Below are 17,981 nucleotides of genomic sequence, written 5' to 3'. Positions count from 1 at the left end.
CTTGTCTCTTGAAGCTCTTAAAAAGCTGAATTCCGAGAATGACTTTCCTTAGATCAAGCTTTGCATCTGCCTAGTAATTTCAAACCAACAGGTTTCAAACAGCTTCGGTCTTCGGTTACGCGGTCCTGCATGAGGGGGATGTGATGAATTTACTGTTTAAAGCTGCCACTCTCGTTTAAAAATGGAAGCAAAGAAGAACACCAGGAGGGTGCCTACGCTGCATTCAGTACACACAGGGGAAAAAAAAAATGTGACAACAGACAGGATCGTTTCTACTCAGTCGCAGTTCCATTAAAGGCAAAGCGACTTCCGAATAAACATTTCATCTTTTGGCAAAGTTCCCTTCTTACAGCTTCCTTGGTCCTCGTTTACAAATAATCAAACCCCACCCCCCTGTCCCTGGCAACGACTCCACAACCATTAAAAAGAAGATGCATCATCTAGAGACTGTGTAGCGTTAATGCACTTGTAAAATAAGTCTTCTTGTACAAGAACACGCCAAGCTGAATCATAGAAAAAGCTACTCTGACATAACAAAGACTTTTGATTAGCTTTTAAGCTCCTCTGAGCGGTTCATAAAACCAGGACACCCACACCTTGGAACCCATCCAACCTAACAGTTTGGTATTGAAACTCTGGAGTGCCCTTTCACAGAGCACAAAACCCAAGGGATGCATATTTAGTATCATTGCAGTGTAAACACAGTTAGTTTTGTTTTGTCCTGCAACAGAACTGTGACTTGTTATGAAAGAAACTTATTTCCCCAGAATGTTATATTTTAGTATCACTTCAGAATCACTTCAACGCCTGCTTGTTTTTCTATAGTTACTCAACAGCATGAATTGTCTTGTAAAGCAACATCAGTATTTTCGAGGGGAACTTCAGAAGGAAAAGTGTTGGGTAAGGGAGTTAAATACACCCATACCAGGATACTTCTGGCACTGCTGTTCAGGACAGATCAGATCTTTGTTGTATATAAAATAAAATTAAAGAATGAAGTTTATTACTGTGTATCCCCCCAAACTGAAACTTGATCAATAATAAAAAATAATGAAAAAAAAAAAAAAAAAAAAAAAAAAAAAAAAAAAACTAGTTTGATCTGACTTATTTAACAAATGAAACCGCACCTCGCCAGACACTGCAAATTTGAATCACTGACAACTTGTGGTCTGAAAATTTGTCAGCACAAAGTCGCCTCGTGTCTCATGGGCTGATTCAGAGGTGCTAGCAGGAGTCAGCACTTTGACTTGCTAAAAGCACTGTTACCAAATACTGCTTTTTTTTTTGTGCCAGAGTTCAGAAGTATATCTAAGGACAGCGGGTAAGCTGCTTCTCCTTACGAAGTCAATTTTTCGTGCGACAATTGCACCCCCTACTGTACATTTACTAGAATGCAAATGCACTGACATGCAAAACCCCGACAGAAAAGCATGACAAAATCGGCTAACCCTGTCTCCAATTACTTAGTAGTAGTTACTTAGCAAATGCATGTGCGCTTCCACATAATTACAGTGTTAGTATGTAAATATTTTGACTCTTTAACTATTTTCTGATACAATTGTGTGCTTACATATATCTTACAAAAAAGTTAGTACACTGTAATGCCATTCTAGATCAGCTGCTCACATGCCCTTGAAGATATTTAGCTGAGTGTGGGTTAGGCTGACACACCACAGTATGCAGATGAAAGGTGGACTTGGCAGCTTCCAAGCGAAAATATTTGCGTAGCTTTGCTTTGACGGAACAGGACGCAGCTTTTTAGGCCGGCTTAAACCTTTCCCACCGGTCTGCTTGGAAGATTTACTCACCTTCCTATGAGTGGGTCCGGCTGACTGCGATTATTTCGCTACACGTGTTTGATTTGTGTTTTAACTTAGGGTGGGGGGGGGGGGGGGGGGGGGGGGGGGGGGGGGGGGGGGGGGGGGGGGGGGGGGGGGGGGGGGGGGGGGGGGGGGGGGAGGGGGGGGGTGTGGTTGGGGGGGGGGGGGGGGGGGGGGGGGGGGGGGGGGGGCGAGGCGAGTTCAGTTCAATTCAAATGCTCGTCACTGGCTCCCTCTAGTGGACGGAGCGCCGCATTGACATATATTCTGAATAAATTCTTATTGCAAGCTTGAGGTGCAGACCCAGGCTGAAGCGATTATTATAGTACAACTTGTTTTTTTTGTTGCAAACATTCGGTAAGAATTTAGCAGTTGAGAACTACTGCAGCTGTATTTGGTGGTGTGGTTTATTAACATATTATATAATATCATCTTGTTACCTATTGTCCTATCAATAAAGGTTACTACTAAGAGTAGCCAACTAGTCTCTCTCTCTCTCTCTCTCTCTCTCTCTCTCTCTCTCTCTCTCTCTCTCTCTCTCTCTCCAGAAAAAAAGACAAAGTTTGGAGGTCCAATTAAGACCCTAGCAACAGCAGAATCTTATTATTGCATTCTGACCCCAATTAAAGAATTTTTCAGAATTATCGTCGGGTCTTTGCAGTAGTACATTTGCTCAGAAACAGATGCACTGTTAATACAATATGAATCTAGGGAACAGTTTCTGGGCGCGCCGTTTCCTCTGCGTTCTTGGATTCTTCTGTAAATTCCTGATGCTTTTCTGTGAACAGGAATGCGCTCACTCTGCAGAACACGCAGTCACTAAATTAAACCAACACACCGACTAGTGTAGTTTTCGACGGGTTATAAAATAACACAACAAAGCACTGCTCAAAATGCGCTTCATACTATCAGAGGATCTGGTGTGGTGCTATTTTGCTGCGAACGCAGAATGACCGTATTTGGTCATGAATATGAACACTTTGTGTTTAAGCACTTCTGTTGTATATTGTATATTTTTCATATGAGCTACATCTCCCTGGAAATTATCTATTCCAACCGATCTCTCAGTTACTTGTCTATTAACCCTTAATTGAACTGATCATGTGCTTAACTAGACCTTTGGTTCCCAGCTCCTAAAAAGTCGCAGAGTTCAAGTTACTTATCAAATGTTATCGCTAACTTGAAATCTACAGCTGTTCAAGAGCTGAAAACAAGTAAAAAGGTCTAATTAAGCAAATTAGCAGTTCAATTAAGGTTCTAGTTGATTGAGAGCTCAGTTGGAATGAAAATCAGCAGACAGTGGGGTCCCAGGACAAGGGTTGGGAAGCCCTGCTCTACGGTATAAGTGGTTTGGAACAGCTTTATCGCAGTGGTTCGGGGCTTCCTGGGCAATCACAAAGCCGAAAACTATGGTTGAGACTCTGGTGAAGAACTACGGCACAATGGGCTGTAGGATGTTCCTCAAAGTCCATATCCTTGATGCTCATCTTGATAAATTCAAGGAGAACATGGGAGCGTACTCGGAGGAGCAAGGCGAGCGCTTCCACCAGGACATACTGGACTTTGAACGCCGCTACCAAGGACAGGATAACAAGAACATGATGGGAGACTACATCTGGGGGCTGATTCGTGAAAGTGATTTACAGTATAATCGTAAATCCCGAAAAACTACTCACTTCTAAATCTTTTGTAATCATTTTTTGTATTACTTTAGTATAAATACATGTTAATTTGGATTCATATTTTTTTTTTTCTGCCTTTATGTGAACGAAAAGACCGTTTTCTCATTGGAAATAGGTACATTTCAAAATATCACTGTCCTGGTCACAAAAGCAAAGTTTGTGGGGAATAATAGCCATTTTCTATACTTTTGAAGCATAAGCAATTAGGAAATAACACTTACTACCCAGGAACAAAAATTGTGTTACATAGTGTTATTCCAATTAATTCCAAAAGCCTACTGTCACACTTGCAACGAATGCACTTGTTTTACATTTAAATAACGGGGAAGCAAATGTGAAAGAGGGGGCTATTTTTCAGCCGTTTACACGAACCTCAAAATAAATAATTAAATAAATAAATACAAGCATACATACATAAATAAAAGCGACCTTTTTTTTTTTTTTTTTTATTGTAAGCGGACTTGAAGGCTGTGAACCGCGGCAAATTGAGTTTTGTGACGGGCAATCGTGCTGATTTAGCACGCCGCATTGAATTTCATTATAAAATCAGAGCTGATATATTCTCAGAATCAAATCTGAAAACCATGAACGGCCTGTGTCAGCACTTATGGGATTTTTTTTTTTTGTTGTTTTTTTGTTTTATAATGACTATGATACTTTTGTTTTTTTTGGCCTAGTTTTCAAGAAGGACTATGTGAGTGGAACTTTTTTTTTTTACCGATCGATGTTTTCATTGAAGACCGTATGTGACTTTACCAAACCCACCCTGCCTACTCTATATAGACAGAGAGCAGGTGGGACTGGCAGCATTGAAAAGGTACATTGTCACTCCAAACAAACTCAAACCCAGATATAGTCAGATTAAAAAGAAAAATAAAACAACGGTAATAACTCAAAATGACCTCAGAGTAAAAAAAAAAAGGCAATACACCTGCCAAAACACGGTATATCTGAGTGAAAAGAGAGGTTCCCCGAGATTGAGAACCACAGAAGTGTCGCGCCACTTGTATAACACCGGCAATAAGCCATTGTTAATATTGAAATCGGAACATCTATCTATACAGAGCCCAGAGAATTCAATAACAGCAAACAGCTCTCTATCCAAGGAGAAAAACAAAATCTAACAGGCAAAATGCTCAATGAAGAAAAAAAAGTAAACTGAAAATCGTTTATTTCATCCTTATGTATTACATTATCGAAGTGATTACTGTCCTTCATTATTTAGATAGATAGATAGATAGATAGATAGATGTGAAAGATGCTGCTGTCTCATTGATTATACTGGATTATGTTATCTCCACCACAGAGCGAAGGCACACAGCTGCTCCCCCGATTAGACCTGGGAGCTTTCAATTTCAGCCCAGCGGAAGGCGGAGAGTGGACCTTGCCCTGTAGCATTACAGCTAACACAACAGCATTTGTTCATTGCTGCCCCGGTCTAATCTTTTACTGAAAACCGGAGCTGTCAAATTAGCTTTCGGATGAGTTGGGGAGCGGAGTGGAGGAGAGCAACATTGAAAAGACAATTCTGTTGCCTTCAAATTGAATTCCACTAACCCAGGATGAGATAATCCGTCGCAACCTGCTAAGAATCACTCAGCCAGAACAGTTAATAACGACTGTATAATTAGCCCTTTAGTGCTGGGTCGAGATGCACTTTAAAAAGATACATACTGAATTAGAATCATTCATGCTTGGAATACATAATACCAAAATCTTATAAAACAGCGGTCTTTTGACCTTGTTTAGTAGAACCCTTTACTCACCTTCAGCATTCAATAATTCGCTAATAAAATATATTTAAACATTTCTCATATTTATTTTCAAGGAAGCAGATCAGAAACGTTTTCTCCATTAGCAAGAGCCTGGAAAAAAAAAAAAAAAAAAAAAAAAAAAAAGTTTATTTTTACCAATAGGTGTCACTAAAGCGTCATTTTGTTAATACAAAAAAAACCCCAAACAAACAAAAAACAAACAAACTGGAAGACAGACCGTTTAAAAACAGTTACAGGGCCAGAGCTGGTCTACAGAGGAAACGTAATGCATGTGAAATGGGAATGCATATTTAATTCCGGATTAAAAATCTCTTTCCTTTTACTTTTTGTAATTGTATTTGCCCTATATTATTTAAACAAAGCAGACAGTAACACTATGTAACACACTTTTTGTTCCTGGGTAGTAAGTGTTATTTCCTAATTGCTTATGCCTCAAAAGTATAGAAAATGGCTATTATTCCCCACAAACTTTGCTTTTGTGATCAGGACAGTGATATTTTGAAATGTACCTATTTCCAATGAGAAAACGGTCTTTTCGTTCACATAAAGGCAGAAAAAAAACATATGAATCCAAATTAACATGTATTTATACTAAAGTAATACAAAAATGACTACAAAAGCTATAGAACACTGCAGTGAAGAGCTGACCACAGCATTATTCACAACACAACGGACTGGAAATGATTGCAGATCACAAGCGAGGATTGTGAGTCTATGCCATACGAGATGTGATTTATAAATCGCGCCTGAGAAGCAAAGATCATACTGCACGTCTCAATTCTCAAGTAAAAAAAAAAAAAAAAGTGTTAAATCTTCATTTTTGTGATATAATACGCATGGTTTGTGTTACAAGAGCCATCGCCCAGTTCGAGAAGGCAGACTGCAAACGAGAACTCAAGACGAACCATCCGCAGAACGCACCAACCATGGCTAGGCAGCTACTTTTGACTGTGCTACTGGGTGCATTCAACTGTAATTCAACAGAGCAATAAGTTGTGCAGGAAATGCATGCTTCTGATTGGTTGCTGAGATTGTTGTACAAGGCAGCACGTTCTTTTAGGACCAGAATACACAACAACGTGGAGAAGCTACTGTTTGGAGAGCTGATATAAATGTGGTTTACCTTGTTGTCTCCTTTCTAAATGCAGGTCAGGCTGCCATTTGGTAGAGTACAGTGTGGATTACTATTGTCTGTGTCCTCGTCCACCCCTAAAATCATCTCTCAACGGCCACCAGATCAAAATGACTTTCAATCACAGATGACCTTGTCATCAATCGAAGCGACGACCTAGATGCGAAAGGCTTTCTACCCCCATGGCCAATTCATTCCCTCAGCCCGTGCAGCCTGACCTGTTGGCTCCATCATGCACCTCTCCTCCGGGAAAGTGGCCCTTCTGTGCCGTCTGTCACTGTCATTATTAATCCAGCAAGGCCAGGCGCCTCACCGGGGCTGAGATTAAACGAGAGCGACGGTCTGAAAACCCTCTGCCACTCAACATCCCCTGTATTATGTTACTATCTAGTGTATTATGTTCTTTCCACTATTGAATGTATTATGCATTGTTTTTTACTGTATATCGTGTATTATGCATTTCTCTGTATTTAAAGTACTATGGATATTCTTGTATTTATTGCATCTTGTAAAGCGCTTTGTGATGGTGGTCCACTATGAAAGGTGCTATATAAAATAAAGATTGATTGATTGATTGATGATGTCATTGCAGCGTGGTAGAGTCTAGAGCAGGGTGTCAAACTCAGTTCCTGGAGGGCCGCAGTGTCTTCTGGCGTTCATTCTACCCGTGCTCTCAATTACTTAATTGGTCTAATTATTTGATTAACTGGACATATTTAACTTTTCTCTTCAGTCCTCAGAATGTTTCATAGATAGTGCACCTTGAATCAAGTGCATTTTTAAAACCATCAACTGTAAAAGACCTTGAAAAATATTTAATATGTCAAATTAAACCAATAATTTGATCAATGATGTTCATTGAGAGCTGTGGCCCTCGAGGACTGAAGCTGACACCCCTGCATTAATCTGAGGTCAGGACCCAACAGTCTGCGTGCACGCACATCCATCCTTGTTGAGATCCCTTTTTGTGTATTACCTCCTACTAGTAAACCCTGCTATAATTACACTCTGCTATTAAATGGTTGCATTTGTGTTTAAGATTAAATGGTTGCGTCACATCCGATTGCAGTGATGATGAATCCTGCTTTGGATCAAATCCTGGTGTCGAGCAACATGACAAGTGAGACTTTAACACAAACTTGTCTGTTCGATCGGATTTGGCGTTTCCCTGGTGTGAGGCGTGTGTCCTGATACGGACGCTGTAGTTTACTGCAGCACTGTTGCACTTGATTGCGAGGGTTGCTTTCAAGACTATAATAGACCTGCAATGATCCTCTGCCTACCTCTCCAATTGCGTGAAATATTACAATATTAATGACTGAATAGATCCCTAAAGACGCCTTCCAGCACTTTGTGGAGTCATGTCAAGGCTGCAAATGGTGGACATACCAAAAATAATGTAAAGGTCCTATTAAAGTCACCAGGGGGCGTATATCCACACTCACTTATTTCTATCGAAATCTACTAATATGTTTGTGATGTCATTTACTACACAGTTAATGCTGTAACACTCCACTGTTCATTTCTATATAAACCAACAGGCATGATGGGATTGAGTCTGTTTATCCATTTATTTCTCTTTATTTTTCTTGCATGTTCTCTCGTTTTATTTCTTCTAAAATGAACTACTGGTTCATTAATTATTATTATAGATTATATATATATATATATATATATATATATATATATATATATATATATATATATATATATATATATATATATACATGAAACCTGCTTCACACAGACAGAACCTCATGAGACTCAGTGAGATGAAAGCAGCACTGTACCTTCTGTTTCATGTGACTCACACCACTCAAAGTGTAATGAGTCATGAAGACACTTCAGCCTGCTGTACAGGGTGAGTGACTCAGTACAGAGAAAGCGTGACACATAGAAACCCAGCTGAGGAGATCCGAGAGGAACGCGCTCAGCACCCCAAGGCATCCTTCACATCCTAACAGAAACAGGTCACTCGGTAATTATAACTCAAGGATTTCATATGCGCTTGGCGCTGCTAGCTTGTCAGCGAGAATCGTAACATGAAAAACAAATATTAAAAATATGACATTTGAATAAGACTTTACTCGTCCTACACAGGACATACTGGGGCATTAACTGTGTAATGAAATAACCAGGAGAGCTCAGTTGGAAATGCTCAAATGCCTGTATTACTGGATGTACTTTCCAGATGTACGACTGAAAGTGCTGGCCATTCTTGTTTAATGTGTGTGCGGAGCTAAGGGAATAGTTTTATTCAAATCTTTTCTCTATTACACCTGTAAGATTGCTGAGTCTGGAGAGAGTGTCTAGTCTTTTCAACATGCCATGCGGTCTAAAATTCGAGCTGGGCTGCTGTTAATAACACAGACGCTGGTTTTGAAGGTTGATCACGGCAAGATGAACTGTGCCTGACTGGGCTTGCCACTGATCTGCTAGGTGTGAGCTGCAGAGAATGAGAATAGTGTTTGCAGTTACCAGGAGGGGAGCGGAGCAGAGATCTGGGAGGGTACTGCCTTCCCTACGGCAGAAATGTATTAATTGGATCTGGGATGGCTTGATTTGGAAAGCCCCTCTCCCTCCAGGAATTCTCCTCTCTCCTTATTATGATCATGGGGAAAGAATATATTATACTACCTAGTAATAGCCCCAGTCCTATCAAGATGCCGGACCGGCAGATTCTCGATGAGGTACGCGCCTGGCCCTACATCAGGCAACTTTACAATCGAGGAGTGCAGTGGGAGTTTCTTAGGGCCCCTCCTCCCTCCAGACTGTCGATTCCTTTGTGCACGTAGTGTGTGGAAACATAAAGTGAGTAGGCTATGACTTTTTGCAAGGTAACATCATACTACTAGTACTCCATCTAAAGGCAGCAGACCCCTTCTCCTTTTCTTAATGATTTAATAACCTAGTAAGAGCCCCGCTCTGCTCAAGATGCCGTGACCGGCTGTGCTCGATGACTCAATCTGCAGCTCCTTCATCAGGGTTCAAAGATCAAGTGAGGGATTGCAGTGGGAGTATGGAAACACTGTGCTCCACACTGTCTTTTTTGTGTGCACGTGTGTGGGTCATCAGAGGCTGAAAGAGACTTCCATTGTAGTATTGATTTTTGCAAATGTCATGGCTTAGCATCTGACGCGAACGGTGTACTAAATAGAAGCGATCACAGAGAGAAAGATTTCCTGCCGTCTTCCCCAAAGACCCTTTCAGCTTGCTTATACTGACGTTCTTATTGTGACTCTTATTGTGTTCTTATTGTGAATATCTCATGATTAAAGTTTACTGAGGTGTAGTCTGAATACCATGGTAACATCTAGGACTCTGAATCATGTTAGTTATCATTGACTTGTCTAACTTGTTCCTGCTGTGAAGTAGTTCAATGCATGTAATGGTTGCTATGGTGGGGTAATTAAGGACCCCTCTCTCTTTCTCTCTCTCTCTTTCTCTCTCTCTCACTCTCTCCCTCTCTCTGTATCCCCCCTCTCTCTTTCTCTCTCTCTACTTCTCCCTCTCACTCTCCTCCTCTCTCACTCTCCCCCTCTCTCTCTCTCAATCTCCCCCTCTCTCTATCCCCACTCTCTTCCCCCCTCTTTCTCTCTCTCTTTCTTTCTCTCTCTGTAGCGCCGGCAATTTGCAACCCAGCGAAACCCATTCTATCAAACACAATGTGCTTTTGACAGGATTTTCATTTCCCCCAAAACGAAGTTAAAAGGATGGCACGTAAGACTGTCTATCAGTGATACAACACGTAAAATCCAAGAAACTGTTTTACACGCGTTTCCTTGATAACCCAAGCTTTAAAAACCATCTTCTTACCTCTTCTGAGCTCTACCACTTATATCATTATAACTTGCTGGCTGCTCCCTGGGCTATGTCTTTATAACATGCAGTGTAGGGATACACTGCATAATGAAACAGTCGGGGCAGCACACCATAGTCGACTAGTCAAATAGAAAAGTGACAGCTGACCTCTGAAACTGGTAGCTGACCAATCGCACGCCACGTGAAGTCATTGTGCAGCATAAGGGTTCAGATGGATGGAATCCATGGTATCTGTTAACATAAAAATGATATTTTAGAACATTAATACATACCAAAAATAATTCCAAAGCAGTTTTAAAACAGCAAAGTTATAAAGCGGTATGTTCACAAGCAGAGCACCAGGCACGATCAAACTAGCTGACCCCCTTAAAAACAGTATGGCAAATTAATTTCGATCTGCCACAAACTATATGATTCTTAGCCCCTTCCGGTGATGTAGTTTAAACTTACTCCAATGGTCTAGCTGGAATCAGATCATGTGACATCAATAGCACATATTATGTACCTATATATTATGTTTTATCAAGGCTCTACGCTACACTAACTAATATTTTTGCCTCTGCCTGTTGATTGGTGTTTCTTGCTCCATAGTATTTCTCTTTGTCATGCTTGTCGCTCTGATTTTGAATTTACAGCAGTGGCAGGGGAGGCAGGCTGCTGACGTGCTTTTATCTATCTTTTTTCAAAAGCTCTTTTTAAATGTAAAACACACATTCATGCTGTAGCCTAATAAACTGGCTGCTTTATCACTTTACAAATGCACCGTTTTGTAGAGATGCAGTAAAATAGGGTTACAGAGTGGCTGGTGTCTGTGCGTGCGGGTAATATTGGCATTGGCAGAAGCTGTGCACATGGTCAGTTTCATTGAAAGGAGGGTGTGACATGGCAGAGATCCTGCACAAGTGAAACGCGTGTTTGGTGGCTGGCAGTTGTCTTGGGCTCAGGTGTAGAGGAGCAGCCTGGGGCAAGACAGCGGCTTTTACACAGCCATGTGGTAAAATGTTTCATTGTGTAATTGTTTTATTAGTTAATTAGAGAAGTGTGGAATGTGGCCAGGTGGCAATTGAATGATTGAAGTCAATTTACATCCTGGCCACACCCCATAAAAGAGAACCAAGGAAATGTTTGCTTGGAGGGTGATTCAATGAAGGCAGTTGGCCCAGCTGGAATGGAATGGAATGGAAGGGAAGGGAAGGGAATGAAATAGAAAGGAATGGAATGGAAAAGAAAGGAAAGGAATGGAATGTTTGATGTGTTATTATAGTGTTTTGTTTGGTGTAGGTTTTTGTTCAACTCTTAGATTTGTTTTTGTGTTTTGATTTGTTTATTTGTGAAAAAAGAGCTTGGACCGGATCTATAAAATCGAACAGTGAGGTACATCTATAAGAACCATTTCAGGATTGTGCCTTCACTGTCTGTATCATTGCTACCACATTGGGGTGTACTCCTGCCGTTTCTGAGTTGTGCTGTCAGTCTGTCAACAGCTGGCAAGACCACCTTCAAATGAAGAGACTAGATTTCCGCATAGCAAGATGAAGACAGATCCCCAGCTGGAAGCATACGGAGACTGAGGGATCAAACAGACTGCTTGTGCAGATCTTTATCTATGGAGAGCGGCAGGCACATCAGCTCATTATATACAAATGACAAACTATTCTAGCACAGTTCTAAATAAAACATTTTAACTGCAGTCTAGTGATCTTGTAATGCAAAGCATCAGCACAGTGCAATGGTTCTGCACTTAGAGGAAACCATGGCAGCACAATGGAACCTGCAATGGGATGAGCCATTAATATATTGGTACAGCCCTGGTAACATCTACCTTATTTGCAGGAAGCAAGTTACTGTTTCAGTTCCTACTGTAGGTCGTTTTTGCAGGAAGCATGTTACTGGCTGCAAAGCATGTCAATCAATATGGGAAGTACCTGGTTGGTTGATGACAGAATACATTGAAGGGGAGGGACAAATAACTATCCTGATGAAATGACTAATGTCTGCACTTCTGCACTTTCTCTGAGTTCTGAAGCAATTCATTTTGAATTGAACTCAGCCCTGTTAATTCATGCAGATTGAATTGCCCGTATTTATGTGTCGAGATGACCCATTTTGTGGCACTCACTCGGGTTCCCAGCCTTGTTAATGATTCTGCTGCTGTATTTAACACTGCGTTTAAGGTTAACAGTCTCTCCCGCTGAATAACTTCACGCTTTTCCTGCCAAAAACAATGACAAACATTCAACTTGCATTCGTTTGCCAGGCTGTCTAACTGAAACACTCAGCCACATGGAGAGAAGGACGACAGCGCTGCACAGTCTCAGTGTTATAACAGTGCTTCCCTAACAGGATGACAGAACATTGCACTACCTTTCTGGGGCTAGTGAAAAACTGCTAGAAAATATTTCTGAAATGTTGCATTTTGCATCACCTAGAAAATCATTCAACTTTATGAAGTACAATTGGTTAATTCCATAGGGTTATGCAAAAGTAAGTAGTGTGTAGCTAAAAGCTGTAGTCAATCATTTTTATACTGTGTTCCATTTTCACCACCACAACAAGACTTGGAGAGAGTCCAACGAAGAACAACCAGACTTTCCCTTTGATTATAGGATTTATTTAGCCTAGATCAAAGTCTTTAAAATCTTAAAACGACTCCAAGTCAATACTCGAAGCACAGAAGCAGAATCAGAGGACAATTCTAACAATTCTGCCATGACATTCCTCATCTTACTCTCTGACCCTACAGTCTTGTCAATAGCTTGATTTCGTTTAGCTCATCCATCACCCTGCCCTTGTAAAGGTCCTTCTAGGAATAATTGCAAAGCTGCGCCAATCTGACAGACCATCAGTAGCATAAATTCATTTTTTTCACCAAAAGGTTAAGAACGTCAACTAAATCCTCAAGACGTGTTTACTACTACAGGGAGACGCCTTGAGCTTGTGTGTCTAAAAGAGTTTGTATCCTTTGCTCCAGAGATGCTGTTGCAATGCCATGTCTATTTATTTCTGTGCTGTATTCCTCAGGAGGTGGGAGACCCAGTAATGGTGATATCATGGAGTCTGTCATGCATGCATACAGGTATATATGGTACATATTGTTCCCATGTATCTCTAAACACTGCTGAGCCAATGGTGATGAAACTTGCAATTAGCATTAGCTAGCATTCGGTTCTTGGAGAGATACGGAGGTACAAAAGGTCTTATTAAATTGTGATCAACTTCATTTAATAGTCTCAGATTGGGATTATCAGACTGTGGAGATATAAAGAGGTGTCTCCAATTTTAATTAAATCATTCCTTGATATTTTTTTTTGTACTATTCTGTACATACAGTCGATATGAGTCATGTTCAGCTTCATAGTGATAGGTCATGATTATTCAGAATGTACAGCCGTGGTAGGGGGTGTGTTACTGGTATTTGTTGAGTTTAACCACCAGGGATTCATTTGTAAACAAAAAGGTACCAGATCTTATGGAAGAGGGATAGATTTTTAGTTTCTAGTCCTAATTTACTGATCTTGATTTGCAGCAGCTCCCGTATATGCTTCTAGTTCTCATCTGCTTGTGGGTTTCGTGTTTTGTTGTTGGTGTCGGTAGCTGCATGCTAACCTTTGCATGCTAACCTTTGCATGCTAACCTTTGCCTCGCCACGTTTTAACATAATCTTCAGGTTTGAACAATACCGGGCAGGCCGATTTAAAAGCACTAGTTTTTTGCTGTTTTGAAGTCTGGGTTGTAAAAATGATAATGTTTTATATATATACATTTTCATACAATTCATCATTTGCAAATGGTATGATTCTTGCCTGTCAGACAAAATTACGGGATCTAGGATCCGGTACGATCCGGCACAATTAAGCCTCGGTTTTAGCAATCTTGATGAAGATAGAAAAATAGTGCCCTATTCTCTCACCCCCTATCCTGCTACTATCCCACGACCTTGAGAATCAGACCCGTGATCCTACAAGTGTCCCGTGGGATGCCAATCATTCCAACAGGCTCACTTCAAAGGAATATTAAAAACTGAAGATTAAACTGAGTGCTGGTAGGGGAAGTAAGGAGACAATTTATATTTATCTCACATTAGTATTTCAGGGACTGCATAATTGGAAACACTATCAGAGAGAATTTGAGAGACAGGCTTATTAGTGGGAGTCATTTTTATAAAGTAATTATAAGGAAGAGAAACATCTTTCCTCGCAGCATTTTTTTTTTTTTTTTAAAAGCAGTTAAGCGCGTGGTAATGAAGTAATAAAGTAATGAGAGGACAAAAGCACAGCCAGTGTGTGGAGTCAGTGGGTTTAGGGAGCGTGCATTGAGGGAATATCTAACTTGAAAATAAAACAAAAAGGATGATTAGTTTAACTTTTCTTTTTTTTTTTTTTTTTTTTGCTGTTTTTGTCCTTGATGTTTTGTAGCTGCTTAGATCTGGTATTAATGAAGTGCTTGTGTCTCAAGGACTTTGCTGCTTGTACTGGCTCTGATGTTGACTTTGCTGCTTGTACTGGCTCTGATGTTGACTTTGCTGCTTGTAGTAGCTCTGATTTTAATGAAGTAGGGTACCATTTACTTCTGAATCTCATCTTGTTCATATCAAGTCCTTTTTAAAACATTCCCACTGCTTGCTGGGGTTGACGCCTGTGCACAACACACACTGCCCCGACACTTTATTGGGGTGTGTATGTGTATGTGTGTGTGTGTATGTGTGTGTGTGTGTGTGTGTGTGTGTGTGTGTGTGTGTGTGTGTGTGTGTTTTGTTTGAATAAACTGGGATTACTGTACGACTGAATCCAAGACATCTGGAGGTGTAAGCCTGTGAGTTCACATGCGTCCTGATGGATTCTACTCTTGTCTGACAACACAAATGGTTGGATATGCCAGCATACAGCAAATTGAGCGTCTGTGTCACTTTGAGGCTTAGGGAAATAGTCTGCCTCTGTTTGGACTTCATTAGGATTAGGGATGCTACATTTCTGATATGTGTAGCTGCACTATCTGCCTTTGGCAGGATTAAGGAGTTTGATAATGAGAGTTGTGAAGGGTGAGTGGGTGACTGCTACAGGGACTGAAGCCTTCTGACTTTTCACAGATCACAGCTAGATCATTATCAGCCTATAGGGGCATGGGGCATGGGGCAGGGCTGAAGCCCGGCACATGCAAATAGTGTTTTTCAGTTATTAGTTATTCAAATTTAAGTTCTAAATAGGGCAGGGCTGGGGGTTAGAATCTTCTTGGTAATTGGGAGAAGCGCGGAAAGTGGCCAGGCGTTAATTGATTTATTGATTGTAAATGAACCCTGGTCACATGCTTCCCTACAAGCCAGAGGTAAAGGGCTGTGAATCTGTTCAGTCCACTCACGGCTGTGTGTGTATCCAGGGTGATCGGGGTCCTGAGCACAGCTGAGGATCACCATGTGTATACCGGGCTCCTTAGTATTTAGGAATAGGGGATTCGTTTAGGGGATGGGATATGTTTGCAAGCCTTGTTCGTTTGATTCTGTTGAAATTGTCATTCACAGCCACGTCTTCAACATACGAGGATTGTGCATTAGTTAGGTAGATTACTAGAGGCACTGGGAAATAACATGCTGATTTACTTCTGCTCTTAATCAAGTCTCTCTTCATTATAATTACATGATAGCTTTAAACATGCTGGCTCCACTGAGGTTTACGAAATGACGAATTTCTGCAGAGTTAATAACCTGTGGTCATGTAATTACTGTGGAACCTGGATTTAATTGGTTCATTAATTAGCCTGTATAAACCGCAAATCAGTGCAACACAATTGCCCTTTTTAACTTCCAGCTGTTTGATGTCATTATGTTATGCAGGTTCTTAAATAAAATATAACCAAAAACTATTTTTACCCCCCTGACTTTAAAAAAAAATAGTTCTAATATATTAGAAGCGTCCTCTGTTTTCTCAGCCAGGTTTCCAGCATCATTAGTCTATGGTAGACTAAAACCTGCTAGGACTTAGTCTTGCTTTTAACTGCAACGTTAATACCAAGTAACCAAAGCGATCCAGCCCAAAATCTAACCTGGAAACTCATTTGAAATACGTCCTCAAACCCAATAAAGCATTTGTTTTTTTTACAGCAGCGTTAATATCCTCCACTGTGGTCCTTACCTGCAGATTATTTGTCTGGTCTCTCGTTAAGTGTCTTTGCCTGTTGCCTTCGGCACTGAACTGTCACCACAGCCAGCTCTCCAGCAGGTAATGACCGCTGAGTCAGACAGTCATGCTCAGTGTGACGTTGCTATTGGTTACCATTGTGGTGTTATATAATTAACATTCCACCTCCAGGGAAAAAAAATAGCTCTTATGCACATGTTTCACATCAACACATTGTGGGCTAGATTGCCAAACCTACTGCCTCAAAATTAGCACTTCTATTTATTTATTTTTTATTTTAGAAATTAAAAATGCACCCAATACAGTTATACAGTTATTTTTTTAATTAATTATTTTAGCACTGTACAGTAATTGGTATTTTTTTCCTCATGGGCTGGGCAGTTATTGTATTCACCTTGTAATTACAACACGCACTGAGCACACAATTCTGTAACTGTAAGAATGGAACTCTATACCATACCAAACCATACCGTACCATACCGTACCATACCAAACCATACTATACAGTACCATACCAATTTCATTTATATAGATGAACAAGCATCCCAGGACGCTTTACACAAGTAAACAGCGAATCAACAGAGCTGCAAACTGCTTGCTAGTGAAAGGCAAGTCAAAGAGATATGTTTTGAACATGCTGGCAGACTCAGCATTCTGGATACACATCATACGCAGCCTGTTCAATACAACATCAGGGAGACCAACAAACAAGGAATTACAATCATCAGCCCTAGATATCATTTTGTTGCAAATACATGTATTGATAATATACCAAACGTGCAGCACAGTGTAGTGTAGACTCTACCGTGAAGTGTGCTCAAAACACACTTTTCCTTTCAGGAATCGGGCGCTTGTTGTTCAAACGGGTTCCACTTAAAACACACTGGAGAGCGACTCAAGTACCACGAGGAGGAAACTGACAATTTGGATGAGCAGATCCAACCTGTCGCTACATTATAAACCCTGTTTCATGCACCTCACTGCCAAAATAAGAAAGTGAAAGTCATTTTTATTTGTGGGACACATGTGTCCCTTGTACTTTAAAGAGTTACGGGATGGGGGGGCAGTATAAATGCTTATAAGAGGGTTAACACATATTTGGAGGGGGGGGGGGGGGTTTACTCTCGTTATATTCTGAAACCCCTTTTTGGACAATAGGACAGCAAGGGCAGGAGGGGCACACAAAATTGCCCTCTCCTGTGCTAGGAACTGAATAGGGCAAGCTGCAGTTGCACAAAATCTCTGCCAATCACCATATTCAATTTGTTATTGATTAGGAGCCACTACATTAACAAGGACAAACACATCCAGCAATTACCTGAGCTTCTCTCCCTGAAACGGCAGCCTGATCAACACTGCGGCTTGCAGGGCTTATTTACATCACTGCCAGCTTTCATAGGCTTTTCAGCCCCTCAAGAGAGGTTTCTTTACTAGGTTAATATTTATTTTGCGTGCTACCGGGAGAGGATCATTATCGTCACGCATACCCCCCACTATTAATCATTCTGGTGGAGGTATATTGAGTTTATTATTAGTGGCTGTTTTCTTTTTTTTATTATTTGTAGCCCAATTAGTGTGGAGGCATAATTCAACTATTTTGTTTTCACTTCAGTACGCAA

At 40.7% G+C, this 17,981-nt stretch overlaps 1 long non-coding RNA gene across 1 annotated transcript in view; it reads right to left on the bottom strand.

Annotated features, from left to right (window-relative positions):
- The window catches only part of LOC121302974, a 30,639-nt gene extending 14,210 nt beyond the window's left edge, over window positions 1-16,429 (bottom strand). Inside the window, exons 1-2 of the long non-coding RNA XR_005947747.1 lie at window positions 16,357-16,429; window positions 10,379-10,462 (exon numbers count right to left, since the gene is read on the bottom strand). This is a non-coding gene — a long non-coding RNA (uncharacterized LOC121302974). The remainder of the gene's footprint in view (window positions 1-10,378; window positions 10,463-16,356) is intronic.
- Window positions 16,430-17,981: the final 1,552 nt, after the last annotated feature.

The sequence above is a fragment of the Polyodon spathula genome, chromosome 31 (assembly GCF_017654505.1).
Source record: "Polyodon spathula isolate WHYD16114869_AA chromosome 31, ASM1765450v1, whole genome shotgun sequence".
Classification (NCBI taxonomy): Eukaryota; Metazoa; Chordata; class Actinopteri; order Acipenseriformes; family Polyodontidae; genus Polyodon; species Polyodon spathula.
The sequence above is the reverse complement of the archived record's forward strand: the minus strand, read 5'-3'. Positions and strand labels throughout refer to the sequence as shown.